General features: G+C 31.7%; 1 protein-coding gene across 1 annotated transcript in view; it reads left to right on the forward strand.

The window, feature by feature from the left end:
* Positions 1 to 6: 6 nt before the first annotated feature.
* LOC111704804 (uncharacterized) overlaps positions 7 to 7,658 on the forward strand; it is a 33,853-nt gene continuing 26,201 nt past the window's right edge. Inside the window, exon 1 of the mRNA XM_023477153.1 lies at positions 7 to 141. The gene's annotated coding sequence lies outside the window, so the exon portion shown is untranslated. The remainder of the gene's footprint in view (positions 142 to 7,658) is intronic.

The raw sequence follows: 7,658 nt of genomic DNA on the forward strand, positions 1-7,658 counted from the left end.
GCCTCTTGTAATAACAAATAGTTAATATATTCATTATACGGTGTTCAGTTCAGCAAATTCCACGCAGTGTTCAGAAACATATCTTGTTCGACACGAACATGTGAAAATAGAAGAAATGCCAAGCTATCGTGCTCAAAGCAGGTGAATACTAATAAATACGACATATGGAAGATATTTTTACTTTATTTTATCGATTAACGTCAGAATTCAGGGATTGCACTCTGTCGATAAGAGTTGTTACGGGTAAAATTGTAATGAAAATGATGTATAATATACCACTTATAAACTTACAAAGTTTGGCATGTTGTACAATTTAAATTGAAATTCAGTAAATTAAAAAACGGGATACTATTTGACTATCTTCAGTACTGTAAAAAGTAAAAAAGAAAAGCAGATCACATCTCATAAATCTCAGAATTAAGGTTCACGAGGATTCAGATGTCACAGATCAAAAGTCAGAAAACCTTAACTTTCAACATATTTTTTTACGAATTTCAAAAAATAAACAAAAAAAATAAGGTATATGAGGTCTATTACACTTTTTATATGATTTTGATTAAAATATCATATATTGACTGATTTTTTTTCGATACAATGAGGTGGTCAAATTCATGTAACATTAATGGCAGTCCTCTAGTTTTGATTTCAAGCATGCACAAGTATAAGAAAAGCGAAATTATCTGGTTATATATTGGAAACTCTTAAACATTCAAGGAGTTATGATTGAAAACATAAAATATTTCAATTATACGTACACTTTACTTTTTTTACCATTAATGTCCTAGATTCAATGCTGCGTAGATTAAGACGAGTATGCCTATATATTTTCAATGTTTTGTTTATTCTTGCATAACATCCATTCCACACATATAAATATTTTATTGGAAGGTCAGTGTAAAAGGGTGAAGGTTATATATATCCAATTTACAATACTTCTTTTTTATTGTATCCCGCATTTTTATTTATGATGGTGTTTGGTTAAATCATATACAGCTTATTTTGCTAAACCTTTGTTTAAATGGAATTCTAATTGTGCATATTTAGACAAATAGGATAAAACATTGCGCAGTAGAGCAGATGATTTCATTTTAACAAGGAGATTGTTTGAGATTTTCTGTATTCTAAATACTTTACGTAATTCTTTAAATTCCATATTTTATTCAGATACAAACCAAGACAATAACAAGTTCACCCAAACTTGTGAAACTTATAGGTTAAAACTTTTATGTAGTTTCTTTTTGAAGTTCTCCTAGATGAGAATTCTTAAAGGTCTCATCTTATCCAGGTGCGTAGTGGAGGTTTAGCCTAGGGGGATGCACTTTTGGCGCCGATAGATTTTTTTGTGCACTCCCCTAACGGTTGTTGTGCACCCCTCTAAAAAACCGGTATTAAGAGAAAATAAAGTTTAAAATCTATATTAATCTACCTGAAGGCTGACTATTAGTCATCTGACCATAATTACCAATCATTTTAAATGAAACCCCGGTACAAGAAAGAACTTGAGAAAAAATCATAAAATGGACAAATTGTGACATATTGTCGATTGATAAGAAAAGTAAAAAATCTGAATATTTATATAAGTTTATACTGTTTAATAAATTTGAGCCTGCCTCGTCTCTAGGGGGGTGCATGTCTAGGGGGGGCACAGGGGTATCGGCCCCCCTCCACTACGAGCCTGTTCTTATCTCGCAATGCTCTTTTGTATTTCAACTGTGAACGTTTTCTCGTTGTATACATTGTAAAACAAAAACAAACAAAATTTGAGGACTTGATGAACAAATTTCGTGGATTTTCAAAATTTAATGCAAATCGAATTTTGTTAGAAGCAGAATTTTAAAATTTGAATCATCTATACACCTTCAATGAGAGCATGTGAGGTACCACACAAAACTGGGCCCGATCGGTTCAGCCGTTTTGGCGTTTATTGGATACAAACGGACAGAGAAATAGACTAAACAAAGTATATAGATTGATATAGATTTACATTTTAAAGGGTAAAAAGGAAACATATATTTTAATATTGTTTTGGAGTCCCTAATATTTTCTTGATAGATTTAATAATCCCCATATATATCTTTACAACCTGATAGTGTAAACCTTTGATATTACCGTACAGTCAATCGCATTTTTTTTATAGAATTCGAATATTAATTTTCTACGAGGAAATTTTATTATTTCTTTATTATAAAACAGGTTGCAAAAAAAGTATTTAGGAATTTTTGTAATTTAAGTACAAGTTCAGATCAGTCAGATCAGTCAAACACGGGCCACCAGTGTACATTTAAATATCCAAGCCGGGCCAACCTTCGCAGTTCTAGTTTGAACTGTACCGCCAATTTATAATTACTATAGCGGCAGAGGAGTGTGCAAAGGTATAAAGGGTACTATTGTGAATCTGACACGCTACTCTACAAATTTATGGTCACTTGAAAGTACGCATCAGCCCATTTAAACGTGTGTTTGGAAAGTCTAAAATAATTTTACCTTTATTTTGTCTATTGTGATTGACATGTTGATATTTCTAAATTATTAAAGACTGGAAAGATTTATGACACACGTCTCAAACTTTCAATTCTTTTGGGGAAACCCTGACCCACTAAATATTTATAATTTGGAAGTATTTTTGATAATAAATAATTCAGACACTCTGTGTCATTATTTCCAGATATATAAACAAACAATATTTTTGTCCTCTGTTTAAATCTGAAAATTTTCTTCAGTTTCTTTCTGAAGCAGTATTGCTTAGTCACTTTAGAAAGAAACCATTATTGAAATAAATCAACTTTTAATGATAATATGATGATATTTCATCCTGATCAGACAAAGCTTTTAAGGTAACCGTTGTGAATCTGACATGCCACTTCATGGATGGAGGAGGGAGGGGTGCCTGGTCTTAGGGTTTTGGAATTGTTCCTAGGGTTTTGGAGTCGCTCCTAGGGTTTTGGAATTGCTCCTAGGGTTTTGGAGTTGCTCCTAGGGTTTTGGAGTTGCTCATAGGGTTTTGGAGTTGCTCCTAGGGTTTTGGAGTGCTCGCAGGGTTTTCGAGTAAAATGTGAAAATTTATCCGACCTTTTATCAAAAGTCAAATCCTTTAAAACTGAAAATTGAAAAAAATGGCGCTGCAGTTCCACTTTTTACTGTCTTTATCAGATATTTGCAAAGGAAAAATCGCGAATTTCAATCCAAGTAGCATGTTTTGATTAGGCAAACTGACGACATTTGTTTCAGCTTATACATTGATTATAATGGTATATATAAAAAAAATCTTTTTTTTAGCTAAATAGACAAAGGTTTTATTTTAGCTGGTCTAATACATCTCAACTTAGTTATCATATTTCAAGTGTTTTCAGACAAAAGAAACTACATATATAGTCCCTTTAAAAGAAAGAGCGAAGACGACAATTAGTCCTTTGTATATAAACCTGAAAAAAACAGGTGAATAACAACATTAGAGACTAGTCAACCTAGACAAATCAAACTATAAACAGGTGAATAACAAAACTAAAACCAAAATTATTTAAATATTTTTTGAAAATCCCCCCCTTCCCTCCCTTCCGAAGTAAATATACCAAGATGATATTTTGAGATTTTATCGTTGAACTACTGGCAAATTTGGGAAAAATTCACATGCTTTTTCAAGGAAAAATCGATTTTATGGATAGGTTTTGATAAAAAGTAAAAATAACAAGTACCCATGAATTCCCAGAATCGTTGTTAGGAAATTAAGAAGCTATGCATTAACTATAGACCTGAGCTGAAAACCTCAAATGGTGGATATCGAGACCAATGCTTGATCTCCTCTTTTTCTTAATCTCCAGATTAAATAATGCTTGTTCTCCTCTTCTTATTAATCTCCAGATTAACTGATAGGGATTAAGGATATCCCATTCTAAAGTTTTCAGCTCTGGTAGGTTAGAAAACAATTTTTTTAGAAAACTGAGTTACTAGGAACCTTTTTAATCATAGTAACCTGGTATCTATAGTTAAGAACCTGGTATACATAGTTAGGAACCTGGTATCTATAGTTAGGAACCTGGTATCTATAGTTAGGAACCTAGTATCTATAGTTAGGAACCTGGTATCTATAGTTAGAAACATGATATTTAAAGTGAGAAACCAGTTATTATGTATAGTTAGGAACCTGGTATCTATTGTTAGGAACCTGATATCTTTGAATAGTTAGGAACCTGGTATTTATGTATAGTTAGGAACCTGTTATCTATGAATAGTTAGGAACCTGGTAACCTGAATAGTAAAGAACTTTGTTTAAAAACCTACTGTTTGCTCTCCATATAATTCAATTTAAAGTTTCAAGTATTTTCTTGTGTTTTGTGAAGTGTGGGGAGGGGGGAAGGTGGGGGGAGGGAGAAGGTTAACTACTTAAGGGCAGGAGAGGTTGGTTGGATGAGAGAGGAAAGGGCGGCGGGGGGGGGATGGAGCAGATGGAACGGGGGGATCGGATGTAAAATGGGTAGGATATTGCAGTAGTTCCAGTAAAAGAGGAGTTTTTTACTTAGTAAACACAATAAACATTAAAAGACTTATTTTTTTGTTTTAATCTGTCATACAGATTTATTCAACTTTTTACAAGAACATACTTTTGTGAAGAACACTTTAAAGGCATTGATTCCATGCCACAAACTCTATTTTTTCTAATTCCTGTATTTGCAATTAAATGCGGTAAACCTTAGATATTTTTACTATCAATTCTGTTAGATTTGAAATATCAAAGTTTTTCAGTGCAGCGTCAGGTGGCAAAGTTTTAGGAATTAGACCAATTTCACTTTACAAGTTGATTTCAAGCTGCTTGCTTTATTACAACATCAAATACAAACAAATTGCTAAAATGTCGTTTACCATTCCACAGTTGGCATGGGTCTTACACTAAAGCTTTACAACCTAAATGTGTATACGTAAGTTGTTTAGGAGAAATCTTAGTTTGAAATATCAAAGGTCTACAAAACTTGTGGCGAGTAATTAGTTTATTTCTTTAAAAAGAAGGTTGAACCAATTATTCAATATCTTCTGCTTTATCTTCCTTAACCCTTCTTTTTATTCCATTGTTTTCAAATTAAAATAAAATATTTAGGATTGATCTAACTCCTGGTTAATCCAAGAACCAACAGAATTCAAATCCTGACCAAATTAAATTTAGTTCCGTAGGGAACGATAAAGCTGACAGAGAAGATTGGTTTCAGGGAAACCCCGGTTACACTTTTTTCCTTTTATTGATTTCATTCTTTAAGATATCTAACTTTAATTTCATAATGGTAAAACATATGTTAAGTTTTATAAGAAACTGGGCTAACTTTTGAAAAGATTTATAAAGAATTGGTTCTGGTTTAATAAAGAATTGGTTCAAGTTTGTTAAAGAATTGGTTCAAGTTTATAAAGAATTAAGGCAAGTTTATAAAGAATTGGTTCTGGTTTAATAAAGAATTGGTTCAAGTTTAATAAAGAATTGATTCAAGTTCAATATAGAATTGGTTCAAGTTATATAAGAAATTGGTTCTGGTTTAATAAAGAATTGATTCAAGTTCATTAAAGAATTGGTTCAAGTTTATTAAAGAATTGGTTTAAGTTAAATTAAGGATTGGTTCTGGTTTATCATAGAATTGGTTTAAGTTTATTAAAGAATTGGTTCAAGTTTAATAAAGAATTTGTTCTGGTTTAATAAAGACTTGGTTAAAATTTTTAAAGAATTGATTAAAGTTTATTAAATAATTGGTTCAAGTTTATAATAGAATTGGTTTAAGTTTAATAAAGAATTGGTCCAAGTTTTTAAAGAATTAATTTTAGTTTATTAAATAATTGGTTCTGATTTATTAAAGAATTGGTTCAAGTTTTTAAAGAAAAAGTTATTAAAGAGTTGGTTCTGGTTGAATAGAATGAGGTTGAAAGACCTAAACTCTCTGACTAATCAAGGTTGTGCTGAAACTAAAACCTTAACCTTTCAAAACCTTTCATCTTAACTTATCCTGTATAGTTCAGAACCAACTACAGTGAGACTCTAAGAACTGTGATATAGGACGACGACATTTCCAAAGTTTGGGTCACACCGTATAAACTTATCATATGGATCCGCTCAAACCCAGCTAGCGTTTATTTCTTTATATTTGCATCCACACAAAAATCATTTTGTTTCTCTGTTCTTTATGTTCTTTGTAATATTTAAATCCAACAGACGCTCCATATTTTACAGTTGGAGGGGTACAACTTTGTATATTTATATATATATGTTAAGTTATCAATTTGATCCCCTCAAACTCAAAAACGCAAGTTTCTCTTCTTCGATTATATTTTTATTCAATAATCATTTTTATAAGCATTTACTAAAAAAAAAACAAGGTACTAATGCAAGGAAAGTTAATTGCAGTTGCGTATACTCTGTGTACATATTGAAACCAGTTCCCTCTGGACGGAATTTGTAAACAAGCAAAATGCATCAGTGTTCGTTTAGTATCCGAGGAGGTTAAAAGCATTAAACTTTGATAATTTTGATAATTCACATAATAGTTTCCTAGGACTAGAATATTTCATTAATTTTTTATGTGAAAGATGGATACCTTGTCAGGCTTTGACATCAGTCTTGTGTTTACATTACCACCCAGAGACAGTACACTGCAGTACAAAAGATGCGTACACCTCTGAAATAGTTTTCCTTGCATTGTAACCTTGATTAAAACAATCTTTCTGTTTCTCTAAGACGTTATATTATTCCTGCCCTATCAATTTAATTAATACCACCATTATTTAAAGACTGATTTTTATCAAGCATAATTTCTAAACCTGAGTTTTCCTATCTGCGAGAGAGAAAACCTTTTTTTTTACCAATAAGGGTAATTAACTAAGCTCTTCTAATATTTCCCTTTTCTTCACTTCCCGAAGTTTTACGAATTTTTCCCCCTCTATCTTTTATCATCTACTGAGTAGAGAACACTAAGAAAAACACCTAACACGTACCAATAAAAGTATTAATTGGCTTGAGCATCAAACTTAAGAAAGTACAGCTATATATATATATATATATTGGAAACAATCTAGGGATTGGCAGAGAAGAAATATGTATATCATTTTCAATTAAGGGACTGCACACGGCCTTTCATCTTAGATGTATGTACAATGTACATACATCTAAGTGTCATAATTAAACCTTCTATAAATTTTTCTCCTCTCTAACATTTTCAATTCTTTTAAAAGTAACCAGGATTTATTCTCAGTGAAAGAAATTGAGAGAATCTCAGAATATGCTTTTCAGGATAGAAAACCCAAGAGATCTTAATGTTACCGTTGTTAATTACGTTTCTTGAAGTAGAGTGCTTTAGATTTTGTAAGGGGTTGCTTGGGCACATTTTTTTACTAATACTTCCTCGTTTTCAAACATATGTTTAAAAAATCAATGATTTAAAAAATTTGCTGAATAGTATATGTTTAAAACTCCAGAATCCTTAGTTTTAGTTCCATTGATTGGATTTATAGATCCCCCCCCCCATACACACACACTAAGGAAGTATTCTGTCCTGATTGTGAAGGGTTAAATTGCTTTTTGTCTTCCGCTTGCCCCTGCAATCTGTGCAATTCCTTCCATTATCCAACTAAACAGTGAACTATATCATATATATATATATATATATATATATATATATATATATATTGAG

Source organism: Eurytemora carolleeae, unplaced genomic scaffold (assembly GCF_000591075.1).
Source record: "Eurytemora carolleeae unplaced genomic scaffold, Eaff_2.0 scaffold506, whole genome shotgun sequence".
Taxonomy (NCBI): Eukaryota; Metazoa; Arthropoda; class Copepoda; order Calanoida; family Temoridae; genus Eurytemora; species Eurytemora carolleeae.